The 27,425-nt window shown below is 42.2% G+C and overlaps 1 pseudogene; it reads left to right on the forward strand.

Moving 5' to 3' along the window:
• Positions 1-6,722: 6,722 nt before the first annotated feature.
• Positions 6,723-26,526, forward strand: LOC148477445 (uncharacterized; annotated as a pseudogene).
• Positions 26,527-27,425: the final 899 nt, after the last annotated feature.

Below are 27,425 nucleotides of genomic sequence, written 5' to 3' on the forward strand. Positions count from 1 at the left end.
ATATATATATATATTTGCAACGAGAAAAGCACATGGATTGCAATGTTTCAAACATATGTGAACTGTTTATTTGTAACCAAATGAATTTATCCCAAACTTGCATTGCAGAAGCACACTGTACATCTTCAGCATGAAAGAACCACAGGACATGTTCGCTCTCCTTAACCATACTATTTTATGCAGAATTTCCAACTGGGACAGCCGTTCAATTAAATTCCTGAAATAAGCAAATGGCTTCCTATTATTTATAGGTGGTCATTTGCAGCAAATACCCGGCTTGGTGCTTAATATAATGTGCAGTCTATATGATGAATACTCGTTGCCTCACTAATAACGGGAGCCACTGTTTATCTCATATTAGTCGACCTCTAGTTTGCTGTTGTTGACAAAAGCTGCCCCTGAGGCTGATTATTATTTAGGTGAGTTATTCATCATAAAACTGATTAACTAAAAGCTATTAGGCTAGAATGGTCTTCTAGCACCTTTTCCAATGAAGTTTTATCATCTCGGTCTTATTAGGCTTGAAGTAATATCTCGATCCCAGAACATTAATTAATCAGACAGTAGAACAGCTACCCTAAAACTGGTAACATGGAGGACGCTAAGGTGGATTGTGCAGCGTATATGTGGTATGCATATTTGCCGACATTCTGGCAGGCCCCTCCGGGAGGGGGCAGCCAGGTCGGATAAGCAGGGGCGCGTTGTGTGGTAGAGGGGGGCGCGGCTGGGGATACTACCCAGCAATGGGGGCGGAGCAGAAGGCGTGGCCATGGAATTGCATAATTTTTGGCCCCGCCCCCGCTACCACAATGCCAGGAATTTCGGAATTGTGAAGCAGGGGGCCGGGTCATGATGACGCAATTCAGCGGGTGTTTGTCTTGGATTCGTGGGCGGGGGGGTGTGTCCGGGGGGGGCAGCTGCCGGCTGGGAGGTTTACCTACTTTTCCGGGGGGACTGGGAGCGACACCTGATTTTCGGGAGGCTCCAGAACAAATCGGGAGAGTAGGTAAGTATGGTTATATGCACATGCAGTTTGGCATCAATCATTAATTGAGAAATATATAGCTCGGACATAGCAGATGAGCTACTATCAGCACAGTCATTGACTATTTCATAGTGCGTTATTTGTCATTGTTACCAAGCTTACGTATTAGCATTAGATATCCCTGGATGGCGGCTGTTTCGGTTTGCTTTACCCGGTTATAATAAATAAATCAATGCGAAATCTCTGCCATGTAATTGATATTGTTGTAGAATCCACAAAATCAAAAGGAGGCAGGTGTGAGTTCAGATGGTACTGGCAGAGAGTTCTCACTGTATTAATATCCCTTACAACTGTTCGCAGGTAATAGCTTGGATGAATGTTCCGAGGTCTTTAATCACATCTCTTATTTCCAAGTGTCAGCTTGCATTTCGTGTTAAGTGCTTATAGTATCAGGCTTTTTAATTGCTTTAGGGTGCTGCCTCATCCTTTGATTTGCCTATCATATCATTGCCAGATGTGAGTCTTCTATTACGTTCCTCTCTAACTGAGACCTGTCTCCTGTCTCCTGTCTCAACAGGCTACGCTTTAATGAAGGAACGTCAAAACTGCTAACAGTCACACAAACAGGGACCCTAGACCCTAGTGACCGAGGATGGCGTTGCCATGGAAACTGGTTCTTCTCCTGTCAGTCATCGTGGGGTATCTAGCAGGTAAAAAAAGAAAAAAAAAGAAAACGGTGGTAAACTTTGTTTTGTGATCAATAAAACAAACCAAGTTTTTTTTTTTGTTTTGCAAGATATATCTTCTGTTGGATTGTTACAGTGGGTTAGTTTGACAGATCGTATCGTCATACGTGAAAATTAGCAAAGCGGTGTGTTGTTTACAATTTGCAGCCGTGTCACAAGTGGACATTTGTGCATGTAAAGAAAGAAATGATGGTATAGGCAGCTGTTGTCACAGCACATTATCCTGAATCTTTGTTATTGCTATATCCGCCCTTCTCTTGTTATTCGTATTAATTTGAGACATGAATTGAAGTTTGGATTTGACGGGTGGTGCAGAGTGTTCTGATGCAACAGTAGACTGCATTATGCGTAGGCCCTTGAGTCATGTAAGGGTTAATCTGACTGGAGAATGTAGACTGTCGTATACCCGTAGGCACAGAAGGAATTATATTGATTTTGACAAGTGCGATGTTATCAGCGCCTAATGGGATATGATATTGCATTAATTAATTTAACCGATGAGACTACAGGTTGCATACTACCCTAACGTCTATGCAAATGAGAAATTACTGCCCAATTTCAGTCTACATCATTTGTGATGAATATTCTATATGCTATATTTCAAGATGATTTCTATGTAATTAACATTTCTCAACCTTACTCTCTGGGTAATAAATGTACAGTGTTCAAAGGTGTAAGGAGCCCGTCTCTGATCCTTGAGAGGCTTTAACTTTTCCATCGTTAATTAGGCCTGCACACAATTCGCTGCTTTCGCATGTACTGTGTCTGTTTGTTTATGCAAAACAATATTCTCTGTTTTGTTTTTATCCTACAGTAGTTCTTCATATTTCACATTTCATATTTGATTCCATAGTTTCACTAGACTATGATCTGACTACCACATATTTTGGTAATGTTTATTAGCCATATTATGTAACTCCTTTGGGGGTCATTCAATTCTCCATGCTGTGCCACAAGACATCACCGTGCAATGTCCGTCTGGGCACATTACCACTAGAGAAGTGCGGTTCGGTTTTCCTGTAAAACAAACACATCCGTACTTAAGGGTTCCGAGTTGAAACGCGTCCCGACTCGGATCACTTTCGGGGGTTCCGAGTAGAACTGAGTCCCGGCTCAGGTCTGCTGTAAGTTTGGAACTCATTTCTGTTTTTATCAATTTTAAAGCAATCCACGATTTGGCCACAACCATAACACTTGAGGGTGGTTTTGCCAAAACCGGAACAAGGGGTTTGCGCACATCTCTAATTACAACTTATCACCATATAGAATTTCCGCTCATTTGTTCTGTAAACCTATGGGGCAGAATATTCAATTAGGTTCCCACTTATTGCCCCATTATGGCAGCTGAATCTTCTTGTATCTCCATAGGCTACGAGCAAACATCATCTTGAAACACATAAAGATTCTTGCACCTAATTGAATTGTTCCTTATGTGTGCGAGGAAATGCAAGCACCGTTCTTTAAGAGTTGAATTTCCCCTTTTGTTTTTTCACCAGTGCTGTCGCATGTTATGTAATACTAGAATTTAATGAAAAGTTGCAAAAAGTTTTCCTAGTAAAATTGTAAACGTGTAAAAAAACAATTGTCACCCGATAGTTTGCTGACTGGTGTAATCAAAAGATGTGAATATTTTTTGAGAATTGAACTGATTGTGAAAGTGCCTGATTCTCAGTCAAGCAAAGGATTTTTCACTAATGCTGAAACTGAAACATAAAGACATGAAAAAATTATCTGTATTATATTTGTTATTGTATTATCAGTGGCTGTTCAACATTTGCATATCGGTCAACTTTTTGGAGATTGTCCAGTCTTTGTGCAGTTTGCAAATTTACCCAGTGAGGTTATTAGGTATCAGTCAGAAATTGCAGCAATTTATAACATTTAATTGGTCACAAAAGACTGAGAGACCACCTAAGATGAGGACAATTTGGACCATTGTAGGATCTGAAAGTATTTTGACTCATTATTATTTTTGTTATTATTATTATCATTTATTTATATGGCACCACATGTGTTCCGCTGCCACTTACAAAGTACATAAACAAATAGGTGACCAGTGACTTACAGTACAAAATAATACAATGCAGGATAAAGACATGGAAAATATACCTTGCTACATTACCGACCATAACACCCACATAAGCAGCAGAGCATAAGCAACCAAGTGTTAGGTGCCCTAGTGGGAAGCAAGAATTAGATGAAAGTAAAATAAGGAGAAGCACAAGAGAGTACATGGCCCTGCTCGTAAGAGCTTACATTCTAAAAGGGAGGGGCAGATAAACATGTGTGACACAGATGGGATAGACTGGTAGGAAGGAAGATGTAGCAGCAAGAGGATGGGAGCTGGAAGGCTTTGATGAAGTAGTGGGTCTTGAGAGCCTGTTTGAATGATTGTAGAGAGGTGGAGAGTCTGGTGGGGAGAGGGAGAGAGTTTCAAAGGAGGGGAGCAGCACAGGCAAAATCTTGGAGACGGGAGAGGGAGGAAGTAATCAGTTGACATGAAAGGCGGCTTGCATTAGTTGAATGAAGAGGGCGGACAGGAGAGTGAAGGGAGATGAGATCAAAAATGTAAATGGGAGAAGATTGGGTGAGGGCTTTGTAAGCAAGTGTCAGAACCTTGAATTGGGTGCTAAAAGGAAAGGGGAGCCAGTGGAGGAGAGGGGAGGCAGATGTAGAGCATTTGGAGAGAAAGATGAGCCGAGTAGCAGCATTGAACACAAACTGGAGAGGAGAGAGAAGGGATTTGGGGTGGCCAGATAGGAGGAGGTTTCAGTAGTCCAATCTGGAGATGAGTGTATGAGGGTTTTAGCAGCATCCTGGGTGAGATAGGGTCTATTCTTGGAAATCTTTTTGAGATGGAAACGACAGGACTGCAAAAGGTTCTGGATATGTGGTTTGAAGGAGAGGGATGAGTCCAGGATAACTTCAAGACAGTGCACTTTGGGGCTAGATGAGATAGTTGTGGCATCAAGTAATAAAGAAATCGTGGGAAGTGAGGTTATATGGGAAGGTGGGAAGACAATCAGCTCAGTCTTAGACATATTAAGTTTAAGAAATCCCTGGGACATCTAGGAAGAGATAGCAGAGAGACAGTTGGATATACGAGTCAGTAGAGAGGGGGAGTGATCAGGGGAGGAAAGGTAGATCTGAGTAACATCAGCATAGAGATGATAATGGAGGTCAAAAGAGCTGAAGAGTTCACCTAAAGAGGACATATAGAGGGATAATGGGTGAGGACCAAGAACAGAACCTTGGGAAACACCTACTGTAAGGGGGGGGAAGAGGAGTCATGAGAGGAAACAGAGAAGGATCGGTCAGAGAGGTAGGAGGTCAGCCAGGAGAGCGCAGTGTCACTTAGACCAAGGGAGTGAAGGAATTGCAGCAGAAGAGGGTGGTCCACAGTGTCGAAAGCAGCAGAGAGGTCAAGGAGAATGAGCAGAGAGTAATGGCCCTTGGATTTGACTCTTGATCTGTCAGGTATCCTAGTAGCTTTGCTTCTATATATAATTCACTTTCTGTTCTTACTGAGCATAAAAATGATTTTAAAGTTGTGGTATCAGCAGGGGCAGGTCATTCGCGCGACCAAGAAGTTGACATTTTTGGGAAATGTGATGCCCTGCAAGATCTATTGTAAAAGGTATTGATCCATTAGGGGATCATGAAGAAAATATAGAGGCTTGATTCAGAGTTGCACACAATTCGCACACAATGCAGATATTTTGCAACTGCGCATGTGTGAAAATTTCTAAAAACTGCTATGGCGCATGCATTACACAGAATGTATACACAAAGGTGTTGTTGAGATTAGGACAGATGGTGGAAAAGTGATGGCTTTACCTGTGCTGGTGGCTAGAAATGCAGGCAAAAATGGTCCATTCAGTGGGTGTGTTATGGGAGTATCGCAGGTGTTTCATTGCAAGCGGCTGCATTCACAAATGCACAGGCATAGAAGGCCGTGGTCAGACGTAAAAATTGCACTCACCATTGGGCGGTGCAGGTTGGTAGCATATAAGGACGCACCAATCAATATTACAGCGTGCACTAGCGCTAAAAGTCGGCGTCTCAGACCTTGCACAGTCAGACAAACGGATATACACAACGGAAGAAGTTTGTAATGGCATTTGCTTAAAGGTGACCACCAAATGACACTGCTGCGTACAATTTTGAATGCAATTAAGAATCAGGCCCTAGGGGGTATGCTAAGTAACGGTCGATTTTGTATTTCAGGGTCTAATCACTCATTTGCTAAAAGATGATTTTTGACATAATTTTATTTAAATTAAACAATGTCAATAATCATCTGTTAGTAAATGTGGGATTTAGGGGTTTATTTACTGAAAGTCAATTTGGGTGGATTTTTGTTCGATGTTGGGTCAATTTGTGGTCAATTTTGTGTTTCAGGATCTAAATCACACATTCACTTATACCCCTTTTACACCAGAGCTCAATCCCGGGTTATTGCAGGGTTAACGCAGGTTCCTTCTAGGTGTAAAAAGGGCCAGGATTGGAGGGACCCAGCTATCCAACCCAGGTAGCTTGCAGGGTTTAACACGGGAACGATCCGTGAAACCCTGCTGTGTAAACGGGTACCCCGGGTCATTTGACCCGGGACACATTTACAGCATGGGGACTTCCGGGATACTCCAAGCGCAGGGTAAAGTGTTCCACTCGACCCGTGTGCAGTGTGAACGGTGCTGATCCGGGAATAATCCGGATCGGCACTGCACTAGAAAAGTTGTTTGTCCTAGGTCTGACCCATTTTGGAACTGTGTTCCAAATCTTGGGGCAGACCGAGGACTTAGGTGGAAAAGCAGTATTAGAGATGATTTTTTTCACATCGTTTACATTTTATTTTTCAAAAAACATGTTAGTAAATGTGTGATTTAGACCCTGAAACTCAAAACTGTCCAAAAATCGACCCAACATCGACTTTTTGTAAATATACCCCAAGGTGTCTTTGAGGTGCTGTCTCTAAGAAATTGAGAAGATACATGATAAAGTTTGTTGAATTAGTGAGTCAGGGTGGAGAGCTGAATGTTGTTTTAGCTGTTGGTAAGAATGATTTATCTACCATTGACGTTGGAACATTGCAGAAAGCTTATTTCACTTTAGGAAAGGAATTTGGGCAGGTAACGACCTCCGTGTCTCACGAGTTTTGCCTTTTCAAAGGATGGAAGAAGATAGATGGTTTGTACAAAATACTTTACCACTTGGTTAAAGAAATGGTGTTAGGGTGAAACTGTTAAAATTTTTTAATCATGACGGTGGAGTTTAAAAAGATAAGAAATGATTAAAAAGAAAATGCTTGCCTTCTGGTACATGGGTCCCAATTAGGAGTTCAAGTGTTCCATTAGTATTTATTAGATAAGGTGAAACAAAATGTAGAAAGTATAGCTAAATTTGAGAAAGTCAAACAATCTCCTTATATTCGAGCTTATTTGACCATGTTAAAGGCAAGTCACACATGTGTGAACCTTCTCGATTGTGTTCTAAGGTCAGATACCATCAATTAATTTGAACTGTTTTTCATGGCACACGTCATTCCTCAAACACGAATGTTGATGCGAACGTTGGAATTTGAACTTCAAACTTGCAGTTGTTAAAATGCACTTTTTTATCTAAAAATATTATTTTAATTGTGTTTAAAAAATGGCAAACTAAACAGTGAAAGAGAACTGCAATATATGAAATACTGAAGTGTTTGAGTTAAAAGAAAGTTAAAATTATTATTATTATTATCGTTTATTTATATGGCACCACAAGTGTTCCGCAGTGCCTTACAATGTACAATACAATGCAGGACAAGGACATGGATAATATACATTGATACATTGGTGGAAATAACATCCAAATAAGCAACAGAGCAAAGCAACCAAGTGTTTGGTGTCCTAGTGGTGGATAAGAAGTAGATGAAAATAAAGTAAGGAAGAACAAGAGGGTAGAGGGCCCTGCTCGCAAGAGCTTACATTTTTAAGGGGAGGGGCAGACATACAGACATGATACAGATGGGGAAGACAGGGAGGAGGGAGCATGTAGCAGCAAGTTAGGATGGGAGCTGGTAGGCATTGATGAAGTAGTGAGTCTTGAGAGCCCATTTAAAGGATTGTAGAGAGGTGGAGAGTCTGATGGGGAGAGGGAGAGAGTTCCAAAGGTGGGGAGCAGCACGGGCAAAGTCTTGGAGGCGGGAGTGGGAGGAGGTACTTGTTAATTACTTAAATTATTTAAATAGTATTAAAAAACAAAAGCAAACTTATTTTAACATGAGCGGCAAACATGAACCACATATACAGTAGAGCAACTGGAATATTGAAGAGAATCTCTAATTTGAACAGCGAACACAAACTGTGAATGTCTACAGTAATTCACGCTGTACATTTCAATCTGCAAATGCTAGTTGACAATTGTGCCATGAATATGTGAGTCATCTTTCAGAATGTAATAGTCAAACAAATTTCAAACAGATTCAACATTTTCTAGCATGTCTAATGATAGACATGACTAGGAAACAGGTTTAAATGGGTTTACCCTGTTTTATAGAAAATTGAGAAATATAATTTATTTATATGTAAGAAAGTAAGAAGTACAAGCAACTTTAAGATTGAAAATGTATTCTAAAAACTGAGGAGACAGAGTTTTTCTAGAATTTAAAGACCACAAGAGAGAGGCCAGGAAATGGAGATTACAGTATGAAAAGAAGAAATCACTGAGATGCCAAGGGAAAGTGAGGTGATAATTATGGCAGAAAATAATAATTATGTCACGGTAGATGGGAATGGTACTTACTTACATTTTATGGATGCTAGATTTTACTTTGTAAATCATGTATATTTGAATATCACCAATTGTGTTAAATATCTAAGGAACCAGCAAAGTTAAGATTTAAGTCATGGCTTGGTGTGGCTCACAAGGAAAGCATAATTATGTCCACAATATACTCTGTTACTCTATCAGTTAATCAACACTATAGGATGTGGAGAATTACAGAATAAAAAAAGCTAGGTCTCATCTCAATAACAAAGCAGTTTATGTTTTGCTATGTTATTAAACTGTTACTGTTATACATGTTTATGGTTTAAAAGCTATATATGCATTTTTTGTCTAGTTAAGTCATACTTGAATTTGTTTTCCAATTAACCCACCACCACTACCACCACCTAAATAATATATATTTTCACTATATTCACCAACACTGTTACTACACCTGGAGCTTCTCCTGGTGGGACAAAGTATTGAGGCTTAGACTTGTCTGGGGGAGCACCAAAGAGGCGCAACCACACTCCTAAAATGGTGTGCCTTCATACCTGGGCCTTCTGTTTCTCATGGTATCCCTGGCCAGGGTTCATATGAACGTAAACTGGATCCTTTGAAGTCTTGATCATGGCGCTAAATGGGCAATGGCAGAAGCTTGTCCAATCAGATACATCGACAACTTTTTTGTAAACTTTTTCCTGGCTGCGTGCTATGGTGAAATGTTACATGTGTATCTTGCATACTTTGACCGACCAGTTCATTAGATCCCATGGGCCAAATGTAATAGGGTGAGAGTTTAGAAAATGTGAGAGTTTAGCAGTAACCTCTCACATTGGTCGAGTTTTATCTTCAAAATGGGAAAACATCTGGATGAGAGTTTAAATCATGAGAGTTTTTAGTGACTTACCTCCACACATTAGCAGTAGCAATGAGACAATTATTTATTTATTTATTACCAGTTATTTATATAGCGCACATATATTCCACAGCGCTTTACAGAGAACATTTGCCCTTTAACATCAGTCCCTGCCCCTGTGGTGCTTACAATATATATTTCCTTCCACATGTACACACACATACACACTAGGGTTAATTTTTGTTGGGAGCCACTTAAACTACCAGTATATTTTTGGATTGTGTAAGGAAACCGGTGCACCCAGAGGAAACCCACGCAAGCACAGGAAGAATGTACAAACTCCACACAGTTAGGGCCATAGTGGGAATCCAACCCACAACCTTAGTGCTGTGAGGCAGTAATGCTAACCATTACACCATCTGTGCTGCCCAATAGCACAATACAGCATATATTCTACTTTACTGTATATAATAGAGGAGGCTGTCTCGCTACTTTCCCTGTTCAAGTTCATGGATGCAGATTTTTCATGTCTTCCACTTCCCTTTTGTTAAGGTCTTTCAGTTCACCTGAAGTGCTCTTCTATCTTGAAGAACTGCATTATAAATTAACAAATAAATTAAAAGAAGTAAACAAGCTGATAGCATCAGGATTGCCAAACAGAATACTGCGTTGTACCTGCTGTGGGGCTTTGTCTAGGCTACAAACATGATAAACACAGTGCTCAATTGAATCCATTGTTATATAAGCACAATCGTTCCAGCTCTTTTAGGCCATTGAAGAGGTATATTGATTCTGTTTTGCATGCACTTGCAAGTTTGATGTTTAATCCTGGTTTGTTTGATGACCTTGCACATGATGACAGGATAATTGTAACGCAATGACATATGTAAATAGAAGGCCGTGAATAACAGAGGTCATTCAGAAACAATGTAACCCTGCTGCTTAAGAAGCGAGAGGAAACAAATAGATAAAATACTTTCAGGACCTGGATTTGTCATAGTGATTACTAATAATGGTCTTTTTGGATTTTTGATTCATAATAATTGGTGTGTTTTATCCCATTTTAATGTCAAAATATATATTCTGGAATCATTATTTTATAGGGCTACAGTATGTGCGATTTTTTTTTTTTTGGTCATTTGGATGCTTTTTAAAAAGTTTGAGAGATAATTGTAAAAGGAGAGCTCTAAAGTTTTTGGAAGGATATTATAGTCTATAACTTAATGTTTCAATAAAGGAAAATTAATACTTTTTTATGTTTCCTTTGCATATGTCTGCTGTAAACATTGAGGAATAAATGCTTAAAATCTTATTTTGATAGAACTTTGCCCCAAATCTTTGATTTTGTCACTACAACTGAGCTCACCATCATTCATGAGAGGTGCCATTTGTTTTCTTCTCTTCCTCATATTTTTTTTTTCTGCTGTCTATCTTTTTGGGATATGATGATCCTTTCAAAATAAAGTAGGTTAATGGTGTGGCCTTGTAGTAAGTGATATGTAGGACGTGATGGGAGACCAGGTATGGCATAACTGAAGAGGCGAAAGCTATGACAGAGCACACTTGTGGCAGAAATGACCCCAACAGAAAGATAACATGCAATCATGAGGTAAAACCCTCTTGCAGTGCTCTCGCTGGCAAAGTGGCTTTGCCTTTTACATGAAGAAGGTACCATGGGAGCTAGCACTGCCAATCACCCTCGATGATGAGAAACCCACTGAGTTTTGATGCCAATAGATTCCATAGAGAAGCAAATTTAACAAGGAACATGACGTTAACAGTGCCCAGTGGCGTCCCTCCCTGTGGTGTCACCTGGGCTAATATCGCCGCTGTAGCTAAATATTGCTCACTGCCTGAGTGATCATTTATTGGTAAATTGCAGCAATAACAAATAATTTATCACTGTGATAATTATTTATTTTTAATTTTAATCACCGTTTAATAGATATATCCCTGAGTATGAACTGTACAGACCATTGTGCTAGTAACAATTAATCAAAGATTGTGCCTTTTTAATATGCATGCATTGTTGTATTTACCTTAAGCATGGGGCCAGATGTACTAAGCTCTGGGAAGTGATAAGCTGGAGAGTGATAAACCAGCAGCCACTCAGCTCCCAACTGTCATTTTTCAAACACAGCCTGTGAGATGGCAGTTGGGAGCTGAGTGGCTGCTCGTTTATCACTCTGTACTTTATCACTTTTCAGAGCTTAGTACATCTCACCCATAGTACTGTATAATTATGACTAAACTATGGGCCCGATTCAGCAAGGAATGCAGTTGCTAATACGCACGCAATCGTCCGATTGTTGCATTTGTTGCGACTGCTGGTGGCATCTAAAGGCGCACAAAGCATGATTGCGGCGTCTGTAGACACTGAAAGTGTCTATCTCATGCGTTAGCATAAAGTCACAGACGCAATTGCAGCAAAAGACGCAAGGAAGACCGTGACTGTATCCAAATCAGAATCAGGCCCTATGAAGAGGGATCCCGCCCCCTCGACAGACCCCACCCCCTCAATAGACCCCACCCCCTTTAGAGCCGCTTCCATAAATTTTCCGGGCTGGTTTTCCATCCCAAACCGCCCCTGCTGCAAGGGTATAGCAATCAAATAGCATAGCATCGCAGTCGAACTGCGTGCCTAATCGCAATTGCATATGCAGTTGCGTACGGTAGTGAATCAGCCCTATCTTACTTATTTTACAAATAATGGCCCCCATTTACTAACGAGTTTTATCACCAAAACGAGTGATAAATGTCACTGTGTATGATAAACGATGCTCCAGCCAATCAGCTCCCAACTGTCATTATTCTAACAGTTTACAGTTGGGAGCTGATTGGCTGGAGCACCATTTATCATACACAGTGACATTTATCACTCGTTTTGGTGATAAAACTCGTTAGTAAATGAGGCCCAATATATGTTTTGTAGAGTGCATCTTGCTAAATAGGACTCAAATACACACACAGCTCAGTTACACAGATCTAAAGTTATTTCATAATAAGCAAATATGTATTCTACCATTTCTATGATAATTTGGCTCCATAATGCCCTAAGCAAAATGTAAACAACTAATTATCTGGAATGTGACAGGTTCTCTTATAGTTTGATTCTGTTGCACATATAATCCCCCTCAGATCTCGCCTGCAAGCTACAAAATCTGTATCTTCCTAACTGGGGAAAACAAGTAATTAAGCAAGGTAGATGCCAACAGGACTGGATACCTCCTTATTTCTGACTTTTCCAACCATTTAACTCTAAAGGGCGACTGTAGCTAAAATGCGCATTGTCTTACTGTATATTAAACAGCTTTCACTGTCATTAGCAAATAATATACGTGAACGTTTCAGGAGTTTCAGCAAATTGACAGAAGTGAGGAATTTAGGATAAGGCTTCGGTAGATTTGGATCGCCTTGGCCATAATGATGCGATTCACAACAAATTATGCAAGTAGGGCCCATACTTGCCTACTCTCCCAGAATTGCGGGGAGCAGGGGCGTATCTATAATGGATGCAGGGAGTGCGGGGAACACGGGCCCCTGGGTCCAGGGGGGCCCCGCACCGCACACCCTGCACCCATAATATTACTTACCTCTCCGGAGTCCCACATCGGTGCAGGGGTCCGGCGCTGTAAAACGACTGGAAAATGGCCACGGCGGCCATCTTCCCGCCATTTGTGCATGTGCAGTACAGGGAAAAATGGTGGGAAAATGTCGGAGACTGCACACAGGCCCCCTCCTCTCTAGAAACGCCCCTGGCCGGGAGACTCCCGAAAATAGGGTGGCATTCCCGGCCACCTGGAAAAGTAGACAAGTCTCATGCAACTTCCTCCACGGCCTCCTGCTTTTAGGCTTTGCCAGGACAGCTATCCCAGCTTGTTTACAATAATAAATAGACTCTCAAATATAGATTTCTTGTTAGTTAGAGATGTGCAGTTCGATTCTCCAGAATTCCGAATCCACCAGAATTTCATGAATCGCGGTTCTGATCTTTTTGCGGTTCGGAATTTGGATTTTAGATCCGAATTTCGGGTTTTAGATTACATAAATTACATGATTTTCACTGTTTACATTTTTTTTTTATCAATTTTAAAAAAATAACCAGATCCAAAACCAAAAACACTCGAGAGTAGATTTGCCAAACCAAAACACAAAGATGAGTTCAGATCCAAAACCAAAACACGGGGGTCAGCGCACATCACATTTTCTTAGTATAAGCTGCGATAATCATTTATCTTACTTGGCTCACAGACAGGCACGTTTCTAGAGAGAAGGGGGCCCGTGTGCACACGGGCCCCCTCCTCTCCGCCAGGCGGCCAGCAGCGCACTGAGCTGTGCGCAGCCAGCGCCGGAAATATAGACTCTTGGCACTAGAGTGCGCCCAGAGTCTATAGTCACCGGGAAAATGCACAGGTCACCGGGAAAATGGCCACATGCGCAAACGACGGGAAAATGGCAGCCGCGCCCATTTTCCAGTCGTTTTACAGTGCCGGACCCCCGCGCCGACATGGGACTTCGGATAGGTAAGTAATATTATGGGTGCAGGGTGTGCGGTGCGGGGAACACGGGCCCCTGGGTCCATTATAGATACGCCCCTGCTCATAGACCTCTCATCTTAGCCAGCGTACAGCAGTTACTCTTTTAAAAACCTGCAACACACCCACACCAGTGATAGATACAGTAGATAGCAAATATGCATATTGCCATGTATATAAAATACATGGGTTTCTTCCTGAGCAACTGATATTCACTCAGTTATACACTGAGACTGTCATTATCAGCTAGCAGCATGCCTTCATAAATTAATTTAATGCATTTATAAATGTATTATTGGCTCTCAGGAATTATGAATACAGTATATGAGCAAAGATTAATAATTGCCATATTAAAATATATGTAAGGCAAACATCTAATTGATACAGAGCCTAGACGAATTTTAAATATTTAAGCATTAAAATATAGTCAAAAATTTTCATTTTACGAATAATAATCAAAACATTTAATGGCTCCAGCTCTAGTTAATAAACCTTTCATTAAATGCTAAGCCTCTCAGCGTTTGACATATATCTCACTTATTTGCCAACAGAATTCACACAGCAGACTTGTCATTGAACAAATAAATAAGCAATATTAAAAATGGGCTAGCTGAATGATCCTTCAGATCCTCATAATAATAACCTTTACTATTATTTACCGCTTAAATGTATATGCAACAAATATTTTTTATGCACCATTTCAGTGCCCAATTGCTGTCTAATTTTTATATACAGGAAAAACAGGGAGATGAAATGCTTTGTCCCAGCTGACAAAAGGGATGGAACCAATAGCCACCAGCAATTGCCTCAGAGATATTTGTATAGAATAAAAAAAGTAGCGTAATGGTGCATACACACCAGGACGATATTGGCACGATTTGGCCAAATCAGAACGACAAATCAGGCATATCGTGCAGTGTGTATGCCTGATTTGCACGCTCCCGCGGTCACATGCGATATCGTGTGATTGGCCGTGCTGCACAGTCAATCTCACGACATCGCGTGTGAGGCTGTACATATTGATGAAGGACGGAACAGTGATTTTTCCGTCTTTTATTAAATCTTTTAAGTGTGTTCCATAAATCATGCAATGTCCAGGGTGAAGGCAAATCGCCCTGAACATTGGCATGATTGCCGGTCGTTTAGGTGTGTACCCACCCTAAGAAGGGGTGTTTAAAAGAACTAGAGGGCCAGTGTGTAAGGCACACTAGTAGACTCACCCGTTTTTTTGCTCTACTCCCTGGCAGCATGGAACCCAGTGAGAGATGATGTACTAAGCCTTGGAGGGGGAGATGATGTACTAAGCCTTGGAGGGGGAGATGATGTACTAAGCCTTGGAGGGGGAGATGATGTACTAAGCCTTGGAGGGGGAGATGATATACTAAGCCTTGGAGGGGGAGATGATGTACTAAGCCTTGGAGGGGGAGATGATGTTCTAAGCCTTGGAGGGGGAGATGATGTTCTAAGCTTTGGAGGGGGAGATGAAGTACTAAGCCTTGGAGGGGGAGATGAAGTACTAAGCCTTGGAGGGGGAGATGATGTACTAAGCCTTGGAGGGGGAGATGATGTACTAAGCCTTGGAGGGGGAGATGATGTACTAAGCCTTGGAGGGGGAGATGATGTACTAAGCCTTGGAGGGGAAGATGATGTACTAAGCCTTGGAGGGGGTGATGATGTACTAAGCCTTGGAGGGGGAGATGAAGTACTAAGCCTTGGAGGGGGAGATGATGTACTAAGCCTTGGAGGGGGAGATGAAGTACTAAGCCTTGGAGGGGGAGATGATGTACTAAGCCTTGGAGGGGGAGATGATGTACTAAGCCTTGGAGGGGGAGATGATGTACTAAGCCTTGGAGGGGGAGATGATGTACTAAGCCTTGGAGGTGGAGATGATGTACTAAGCCTTGGAGGGGAAGATGATGTACTAAGCCTTGGAGGGGGATAAATTGGACAGTGATAAACTACCAGCCACACAACTCCTAACTTTTGAAAATTGACAGGAGCTTATTGGTTTGTAGTTTATCACTCTCCACTGTATCACTTTCCAGAGCTTAGAACCTCTTTCCCGGAAGAGTTATAAAGTGGAGAGTTGTAAAATACCAGCCAATCAGCTCCTAACTGTAATTATTTCAAACACAGCCTGTAACATGGCAGTTAGGAGCTGATTGGTTGATACTTTAATACTCTCCATGGCTTAGTACATATCCCCCTACACAGAGACAAATGTATTGCAGATGTCGGCATGGACAGGATTAGTGGTTTAACTGACAGTCAGAGAATCTCCTAGACTTGTCCATGATGGCCACACGGATTCAATTAGACTCTGACTGCAACTTTACTAGCAGAGGCAGAGTGGGCGCAAGGTGTGGCACTTGGCCATCCGTGGTGCGGAAGTCCATGTGCACTGAATGAACACCCTGCACCTATTGTTAATATGCAAGTGGAGAAACCCATTCAAAAATCTGAAAAAATTGGGTCGTTCTAAAGTACTCCTCCTTCTAGAACTTTGCATGAATTTGAAGGTATAGAAGAGACATCAAAATACTCTAAGTGGAAAGCTGCATTAAGCAGTTACAGCTAACAGGCAGAGGAGTTAGCCCTGGGCATAATTGTAGTGGGCACGGCAGCCCATCCCCTATGTCACCCTGCACACACTGACAACAGGTGCCGCCAGCAAACGTGATCTCTTAGCAGCGACGATACAGTCAATCTTTCTTCGGAAATTGTCACAATAGCTGCAACATTGCTATTAGGAGAGGTCAGGTCTGCTGATGGCTCCTCAATGCGTCTCCTCGCCATGTAAGCACCAGCAAGGAGAAGGTTGGAGGTGCCAGTAGCATATCATGTGACCTTTCCCAGCAGCGTGAACACATCAGTGCCAGTGAGGAAAAGGGGGCATCAGTTTGTGGAATATTCATTTGAACTAAGGGCAGTAATATGTGGCATGATGTTGTAATCTGGGGGCAGTAATGTGTGGTATGATCTTGTGATCTGGGGGCAGTAATGTGTGGCATTATTATGTGATCTCAGGGCAGTAACATGTGGCATAATCTTGGGATCTGGGGGCAGTAATATGTGACATAATCATGTGATCTGGGGCAGTAATGAGTGGCGTGATCTGGGGGCAGTAATGTGTAGCATAATCATGTGATCTGGTGGCAGTAATGTGTGGCATTATCATGTGATCTGGGGGCAGTAACGTGGCATAATCATGTGAACTGGAGGAAGTAATGTGTGGCATAATCATGTGATCTGGAGGTAGTAATGTATGGTATAATCATGTGATCTGGAGGTAGTAATGTTTGGCATAATCATGTGATCTGGAGGTAGTAATGTGTGGTATAATCTTGTGATCTGGAGGTAGTAATGTGTGGCATAATCATGTGATCTGGAGGTAGTAATGTGTGGTATAATCATGTGATCTGGAGGTAGTAATGTGTGGTATAATCATGTGATCTGGAGGTAGTAATGTGTGGCATAAACTGGGAGCATATATTTGTCTAAAAAAGTGGGTTGCTTTGAGAATCCTGCCGCTCTAGTGTTACAGTGGCTACTGTTGAAAGGAGCTAGCTCAAACTGATTAAACCTACCTGAGATCTACTATGGAGCAAAAACATCTCAGTGTACCTTTCATCATTAGGGGGAAATTTACTAAAGTGAGAGTTTTTAGAAGAGAGTTTTAAAAGTGATGTTGCCCATAGCAACCAATCAGATTCTACTTAACATTTAACTAACACCTCCTTGAAGATAATAGCTAGAATCTGATTGGTTGCTATGGACAACATCACTTTTAAAACTCACTTCTAAAAACTCTCACTTTAGTAAATGTACCCTAGTGTTACTTCTGATGATGTGATAGATGACTTTGTTGCAAGAAAGTCGAGGCAAGTATGACTATAGAACTAGGGCGCCCAAACATACGGCACACAGGCCAAACACAGCCTGCCATCTGCTGCAAGCCAGCCCCCGTGCTCTAGCAGAGCACCTGCGAGAGGGCACGTGCCTCTTGTCCAAACCGCCAATAATCGCTCTAGACTGTTCTGTTGTACCTTTCCTGGCTACTCAAGCTGCCTACATGCGGTCTTCACTTCTGCGTCAGTAACTATAGGAACGCAACTCCTAGCTACTGCTGCATCCTGTGTGACTTCCTTCCTCCCCATTGCTACTGTGACTCACGGCGGATGCGATCCCAGCGGCGAACCACAGCCCTCCTTCATGGTGCTGCTGGCAGCTTAATGTATGAAGCAATATTGTAATGCTCTTACATTTATTAATAATTGGTTAAAAATAGACATGTCTGACTGTCTTTCGTGGTTTATGTTTATAAGCCACATTCTGGTTTCTGACACATACCTCAACACACAATATTATTACTCCCACAACACCACATAAAGGACCATTGATAAAGACACCACACTAATGCTGCATACGCACTAGATGATAAAACTGAACGATATGGACGCCAATGATATCGCTAACTATATTTCGTTCATATCGTTCAGTGTGCTCCTGCGTATCGTTATAGATGTCTTCTATCGTATGAACTTGCAGTCCAATCTGATGATATCGTCAGGAACTGCATGTTCAGGGAAGTGCAGGGTGACGTCACTGAACGATATCGTTCAGTGAGTATGCACAATGTCGTTGGGCCGGGAGTTCAAGGAAAAACACTGATGATATCGCTCATGAAGCATATCGTCTATCCGCCTTAAATTCGAACACACTTACATCCACATCATAAATGCACATGGGTGTAGAATACTTTGTCGACATAAGAATGTTGACATGGTCGTGATGTCAACATGCTTGGCATGTTATCATTGACCATATGAACATTCATAGATTAGAATGTCAACAGAATGTCCCTGGTGGTGTAGTGGTGACTTACATGGAACAGGTGGCTCCTGTGGTGTCTTCTCGGTCCAGCGGTGAAGTCAGGATGACTTTCAGAAGATTCCTGCGTCACTTCTGGTGGAAAGCAAGTCTAACCCTTAACTCTAACCTGCCCCCTAGTGCCTAACCTCACCTCCAGTGCCTAGGGGGAGACATGTCGACATCCTGCACATGTCAATATTTCACCAATGTTGATAAGTGGGGACTATGCAGTGGCTGCAGGCCAGTCTGGAGCCAACACTGAAATTTGGACAGGTGCCCCCTGCCCTTCAGTCTAGCATGTCCCTGATTGCATAAAATGGCTCCTTCCATCATCTGTATATGAAAATTACATCATGTTCGTATTTTGGGGTGTTTTAATGTCTTATTTGCTCTTTTAAACACTGTTAGATTGAGCTCTACATAATTCTCTCTTTAATGATTAGATTTCCTCAGGGTTATGATAACTTCAGATTGCCTTTCATCTACAATAGACAGCATGTAAGTAAGCATCACAGTAAGACACAGTATTTAACTAAATCCAGCACAGTGAAACATTAACCTAAAGTTCAATGCAGCCCAAAGCAACTTGATGTTTAGCTCAACTCTAGCTGATAAAGTAGAGTGTATCAGCTTTGTGATACAGTGCTTCAACAGTATGTCAGGTCAGATGTACTAAAAACCTGTTGTACTAAGAACTACACCCTACAGTATATAAAGGAACATTTTATCAAGGAAAATCTAACAGAGCTTGTTCCAAGTCTACAAGTTCCAGAATCTGTATCATAATTGAAAATTGTAACAGTTGCATCATTAACATTACTGATTAGAAGCCAGGGATGGTTTGAAAAGGAAATGAAAATTATTGCTGCAGAATACAAATTTCCATCTGTTCTGCACATCAAATAGATTCTACAGATTACATTATATAGATTATAAATAGATTATTCAATACAGTCTTTTTCCTGCTACTTGTATCCATTGATAGTGAACCCTTTACTTTACCGGGCAGATGTTCTAAGCCTTGGACAGTGATAAAGTGGAGAGAGATAAAGTGGAGAGAGGTAAAGTACCAACTCATCAGCTCCTAACTGTCATTTTTCAAATACAGTATATCTCTCTCCACTTTATCACTCTCCAAGTCTCAGTACACAGACCCCTACATCACCTGATTGTACATTCATACGACACTGTGGGGCACATGTACTAATATAGCAAACAACGTTGTGCTTATTCTGCTTGTGCTTAGTTAATTATCAATGCGAAGCGGGAAGCATTTTTCGGCAGCATGTGTTAATAAATCCTTTGCCAAGGTGGGGTAGAGAAAACTCACCCCTCCTGCGATTTTAGATGGCGAGAGCAATGTGGTCCCCATTGCTGGCAATGGGGACCTGGCAGCAGCCTTTCTGGCTTCAGTGAAGCTTTCCAGGCACTGCCGGGTCCCCGTCTGGTTAATCAGTCACGCACATGCGCACACTGACCGTCATGCATGCACAAGATAGAGCAGCCTATCGCTGGTAGCGATAGGCTGGCAGCAGGTGAGCGGAGGACCTTGCCAACGAGGAGGAAGTTGCAGGACCTCCTCGCCGGCGAGGTAAGTAATGATGAATACCAGTGGCCAGGGGCGTATCTATAATGGGTACTGGGTGTGCAGGGCACCCGGGCCCCTGGGTCCAGGAGGGCCCCTCACCGCACACCCTGCACCCATAGTATTACTTACCTCTCCGGAGTCCCACATCGGAGCGAGGTTCCAGCTCTATAAAAACTACTGGAAAATGGCTGCCCCGGCCATTTTCCCATCGTTTGCGCATGCGCAGTACAGGGAAGATGGCCGCCGCAGCCATTTTCCCGGTGACCTGCGCATATTCTATAGACTCTGGGCGCACTCTAGTGCCCAGAGTCTATAACTCCGGTGCTGACCGTGCACAGCTCAGTGCGCTGCCGGCCACCGGACAGAGAGCAGGGGGCCCGTGTCGGAGACTGCCCCCGGCACCCTCCTCTCTAGAAACGCCCTTGCAAGTGGCATAATCGTTTGTATCACTGAGTTACTAAATGAAATATGCTGCTGGTATTTAGGTTCATTGTAAAATGTGACCCTCAGTACGAGGCTGATGGTGCATGCACAAAGATTGCAGGAGTCTCAGCTTTCATTTGATTAGTAAGTGCCAGTCACACTTTGCTACCATAGCTGGCTATGCCGGGGATGTTATATACAGAGTCTGAGGCCACAGCTCTAAAAAATGTCGGTGTTTAAAACATACAGTATTTTACAAAAACAGTAAAAACACATTTTTCTGCAAAACAACAAAAAAAATCGAGTTAACATCACTTGCTATGTATACCCCTGTATCTTTCACAGTCCTTCCAATATATATATATATATATAAATATATATATATATATATATATGCATGAACATCTGCCGGAGCAGCCTGAATACACAGCACATCACTGGGCATGCGCAGGATCTCGCAAGCATCGCCAGATCCCACGTGCAGCCGCCACAGCAGGGACAGTGCTGTTCCTGCTGTGGTGATGGGGCAATGCCAACTGCAGCTGTCGATATCGATAGCTGCAGCTGTCGGAACGGCCAGTGCCACTGTGTCAGTGACAGGGTGCATAGCATAACATGCGCTGATACCACTTACTCCCCATACCGACATATAATATTACCCCAGAATGTAACCTACATATAATCTACCCCAGAATGTAACACTACACCAAGGCCATTGTGCTTGCCGTGAATCACCTCCACAGTACCCGGCTAAAGCATACAATAATTCATGCCAGATCTTAACAGCATATTATTTTTGCATGGTGACTCCTACCGAGATTAGGCAGGTCTCCTGGAATGTCCGGAGACTCAGAAATTTCACCTGAGTCTGAAGAGCAGGTTACTCTCCTGGATCCAACTTTCTTGTGAAGAGGATGGGGACCACGATACTGCATCATCACGCAGTGGTGGGCGGAGACAAAATATGCAAAACGCACTGCGTGATGTCCTGACTCGCAGCACTGTAGACGGGCGGGGGCTTAATGACTTGAATCACCTTGTCACAAACCACCTGCTTACCTCTTGTCAATGTGGTGCAGAGAAACGGGAAGCAATCGGGAAGCCGACTGCCTATATACCGGCAGCCGGTTTCCCGACTGTTTTATCCCGGCAAGGGTGAAATGCCGGGCATCTGGATGTAGACGCCCGCATTTCCCCGATGCCGGGAGACCGGCGCCCGGCATCACGATCGTAGTGATGCCGGGCGCCGCGAGAGGACAGCCGCGGGGGGGAGGGTTAGGTTTAGGGCTCCCGGGGGGGACTTAGGGTTAGGCTAGGGGGAGGGAGGGTTAGTCCCAGGGGGGGACTTAGGGTTAGGCACCCCCCTGGGGGACTTAGGTTTAGGCAGGGAAGGGGGTGGTTAGGGTTAGGCACTTAGAGGGGGGATTAGGGTTAGGCACTTGGGGGGAAGTTAGGGTTAGGCACCCCTAAGGAGGGTTAGGGTTAGGGGTGTTAGGTTAGTGGATACTTACCTATCCACGATCGGGATTTTCAGCACTGTCGGGCTTCCGCTGCATCGCACTCTGCTCATGTCGGGCTGCCGCTGACGTGAATCGAACCGCCGGCCATGCGGCCGACGGTATATCATACCCATTCCCAGAGAAACACACATCTAAATTTGCCCTATAGAAGATCAACACACAAAAGAAACAAATTAAACAGGGGGCTGCAGATGAGAATGATTATACTGAGACATACTGAAGCTTTCAGAGGAATAGAATTATAGTATTGGTTGGAGAGACTGCAGAAAGATGTACTAGCGAGTTTTCAATTAATTACAGAGAAATGTCTAATATATAGTGTACGCTATAGTCTGCTATACTAACTACAATAAGCAATAAAATAATGAAACATTATATTCCTGTCTCATACTGTACATTCAGCTTGGATTATATTATGAGCAATAAAGTAGAATTTTTCTGGAGTGTTGCAGGCATTTTAAATATTGAACATGCTTATTTCAAACAGCTTGCTCTTGCTACGCTTATGCGACTGTATATTTTTCTGTCATCGCCGGCTCTTAACGTAGGCCACTACTGTGCAAAAAGCACTTTAGTTAAAACACTGCAGGTATGATCAATTTCGTTCTGAACAAACCTGTAGGTGGCTGGCTACAACTCAGCACACAGCGGCAAATATCAGCTTTTTAGGTCATCACTACCCTGCAAGTTGCAACATTTTTGGTATTCCGAGAGCTATTAAAGATAGCTGTTTAATGCAGCCGTAAAGATGGAGACCATTACTAACTAAGCATGTAATTTAGTGAAGGTTAATGCAGAAGAACAGCGACAAAAAAAAACATAACATGAGGCAATTATTATTCACTCCCAGTTCTTGTGATCATTTACTTCTCACCACATGTAATTTAACAGGAGTCACACATGGAAAAGGAGCTTATTTTTTTACACATACTGTATAAAGTGCTGTCTGTCTGATTACGGTGTAGCGTCAAAGGTCCTTGTACATAAGGAAGTCTTTATGATGTTGGTTTGAAGGTAACTCTGCTTAAAGAGCACTGTGCCTGATTACTGTGCTATCATTAGTTGGGGTAGTAGGAAATTCTAAAATATGGGAATTATTGCCTGAGCCTTTCACTCTTTTCTCTTCACAATAGCATAATTAATGGAACTTCTAAAAAAAAAAAATATATATATATATATATATATATATATACAGTATATATATATACAGTATACATATATATATATATATATATATATATATATATATGTATATATATATATATATATATATATATTATTTTTTTTTGGTTGGGTTACTGTACACCTGTCCTTTAATGATCACTTACCTGCTATCCTACTTCTGTCTCTTTTTAATAATTCCTACCCTATGGTGGAGGCAAGAGAAGGCACGGGTCAATTAATGATGTAAACCAGAGGTTCCCAAACACGGTCCTCAAGGATCCCCAACAGATCAGGTTTTAGATATATCCATGGTTAAGCACAGGTGGTTAAATCAAATTGACTGAGGTACTAATTAAATCACCTGTGCTCATCTATGGATATCTCTAAAACCTGAACTGTTGGGGATCCTTGAGGACCGTGATTGGGAACCTCTGATGTAAACACTACTCACCTCTTTCTGCATTAGTATGGTCAGAAAAACATACATACATACTGCACAGCTCATACATACATATATACATACAAACAGTACATACAGTACAGTACTAGAGATGTGCGCTGACTAGAGATGTGCACTGACCCTCATGTTTTGGTTTTGGATCTGGATCTCCCCTGGTTTTGGATCTGGATTGTTTTTGCCAAAGCCTCACCTCCGTGTTTTGTTTTTCATTTTGGATCTGGATTTTTTCTTAAAAAATCATAAAAACAGATAAAATCACATAAAATGGGCCTTTTTTTGTTCCTACAGAAAATTTATGAAGGAGAAGAAGAGGGGAGGAGGCATTTACAAAAAAAATATGATACATTCACATCAGTCCTTGCCACAGAAGAATCCTTGAGCATGGCTGCTGCTGCTGTTGGGAGTTGATTTTCTCATCCCAGAAAGGGACCAGGAAGAGTGCTTTCCAAAAACAAATAAACAATTGACTTAAATAATCCTTTGCAAATATTCTATTTCCCAACCTATTCAGGGACATAACCAGCACAGATATGTGGACAAGCGTAAGATCTATAATTTAAGGCAGGGGTAGCCAATCCTGGTCCTCAAGAGCTACCAACAGTGCATGTTTTCCAGGTCTCCTCACAGAATCACAACTATAATAATTAACTCCACCTGTGGATCTTTCTAACTGTTTTTGTGAGTAATGAATACACATGTGCACCAGCTAGGTCATCTGGAAAATGTGAGCTCTCGAGGACTGAGGTTGGCTACCCCTGATTTAAGGCCTTACGTTGTGTCTTTCTTTAGAATCCTGCACCTGCTTCTGCGGCTAGGAGTGGATTTCCATCCCAGAAGGGGAGCATGAAGAGTGCTTCCAAAAACAATTGACTTAAATAATCCTTTGCAAACCTTCTGTAAAGGCATTTTCCAACCTGTACAGGGACACAGTTAGTTAGTGGCCTTCAAACTGCCGTTGTTCCCACTGTCCACTTAACCATATCAGATATGTGAACAAGCGGAACCGAGCATTAAATGCAACATTTCAGATTTAAGGTTTAAGTCTTACATTGTGTCTTTCTTGGGAATTCTTTCTTGAGTGCCATGACTGCTTGCTGGGAGTGGATTTTTTTCATTCCAGAAGGGGGCCAGGAACAGGAAGTGTGCTTTCCAAAAATAGATAAACAATTGCCTTAAATAATCCTTTGCAAACCTTCTGTTCTGTAAAGGAATTTCCCAACCTGTACAGGGACATTAAAAGTTAGTTAGTGGCCTTCAAATTGCAATTGTTCCCACTGTCCACTTAACCATATTACTTAGATATGTGAACAAGCGGAACAGAGAATTAAATGCAACATTTCAGTTTAAGGTTTAAGTTTTACGTTGTGTCTGGTGATCATTTAGAAAGCAGAAAAAGAGCTACACCACAAGTGGCAGATGACTAAACTCACACACAAAGGTTTAATAGAAATAGATACAACACCAGATCAGATGTTTACCCTGGAGGATCTGTCTGATTCATCATGGTGCCCCCAAGACCAAGATTGTGCAAATTCTTCCAAAAGAGAGACTGACACCACAGCTAAACATAAGAGTCACCTTCTGGATGTGAATTGTCTCATTTGCATGGGGAACACCCAACCCTCAGATGAGATGGATATCAGCCAGTGGACAACATTGAAATCACCATTAAAAAGTCACAGTGGAAGACTAGAGTGTGGAGAATCTTTCTTCACAGTCAGGAAAGGCCTCAGAAAACATGAAAAAAGATGCTCTAGGTGCTGAACTTCAAGGGATTTCTCCATCATGTTCTGCAGTGTGGAAAGGTTTCATTCACATGTTTTCTATAAAGCAGTTTAAAGTTACAGCCTTCAAAGTGTCTGGCTATAACACCCACCTTTGCCAGGAATTACCAAAGATTATCACAAGCAAAGGATTAATTTTTCCGGAATCTGTCTGGGAATTCATGGATCGTATCTGGCCTGAATGCATTAAGACATCCAGTGATTCTGTGTTCTGTAGCCAACTATATTCCTATCTGAATCGGAAACTGAAATACGGAATAGTGAGCACAGACAACACGGAGGTCTTTGTTATTCCACTGCCTGCATGCCAATCAATACCTCCCATACTACACCTACTGGGGGGACCAGGCCTTGATAATGACCATCCCCAGTTGTTGCTAGGCCTTCTTCTTCCAAACCATCCATCCTGGACTTCCTGTCCAAAAAGGGCGAGCAGGGTACAGAAAGAGGAGTTAGATGTCCCCAATGACATTTTTTTCATCTATAATAGATGATGTGGAGAGAGAAGAGCTTCAGATGTTGGAACAGGGGCTCCCACCTATTTGGCTTACTTCCAGGGAGCAGAGCTCTATTCCTCAGGAAGTGCCTATACCTGAGCTGATGATAGGTAGTCTCTGCCTATTGGTAAACACCCTTCAGGAGTAGGCAAACCAAAATATCAACTATAATAATGTGTCCACTGATAACCAGCCTGATCCCTTAACAGCAACGTACCCCATATGGCCAACTCATAACATGACACCCAGTTTGCAGCCTCCTCTTCCTTATGACACTAATCCAGTCACCATGGTTGATCAATCAGCCATGTGTGGTCCACCCAATTTTTGGCCTTCTACATTCTAACGTCATAATAACACACTATAACACACTAGACTTATAATCTTTGCTTTTGTTTATGTTTTTGAATAGAACAGTTTTAGAATTTAGGATGTCCACTCTATATAGGTTTGTAAATATAGGCTTTAGTTTTTTAGAGCATATAACTTTATAAGCTGTTAGGATAACATTTGTGCTATGCTTAAGATTAATTCATGTTTGTTTTTTTTTAAAAAGAGATTTTTTTATCACTGGTTTTGCTTCCAAAATGCAATAAAACTGTTTAGGGAAAATAAAAAAAAATTGGGGGGGGGGCAGCAGCCCCTCGACGGACAGGAACACAGCACCCCTGAGCAGCTATGCCGATGACAGTGACAGCCAGGTGTGGCTGACACACACACCAAAATAATTGTTTCATTATTTTTTGGGGCAGCAGCCCCTCGACAGACAGCAGCACAGCACCCAGGTGCAGCTATGCCGATGACAGTGACAGCCAGGTGTGGCTGACACACACACAAAAAAATATATGTATTTTTGGGCCAGCAGCCCCCTTGACAGACAGCAGCACAGCACCCCTGCGCACCTACGCCGATGAAAGGTTTGGCTAACATGCCACACAAAAAAATGTGTTTATTTTTTTTTTAACACTGGGATGAACCTAATACACAGGGGCGTATTTATAATGGGTGCAGGATGTGCGGTGCACACTGGCCACTGGGTCCCAGGGGGGCCCATACCCAACATCCTGCACCCATACTTTTTTTTTATACTTACCTCTCCCAAGTCCTATGGAGTAGTGCTACACAAAATGGCTGGAAAATGGTTGCTGCGCCATTTTCTCAGTGTCCTGCGCATGTGCAGAAGACTTTGGGCACAGACTAGTGCCCGGAGTCTACTGCTGCTGTCAGTTCGCTGACGGCAGCCGG

This window comes from Taudactylus pleione, unplaced genomic scaffold (genome assembly GCF_031769625.1).
Source record: "Taudactylus pleione unplaced genomic scaffold, aTauple2 ptg000711l, whole genome shotgun sequence".
Taxonomy (NCBI): Eukaryota; Metazoa; Chordata; class Amphibia; order Anura; family Myobatrachidae; genus Taudactylus; species Taudactylus pleione.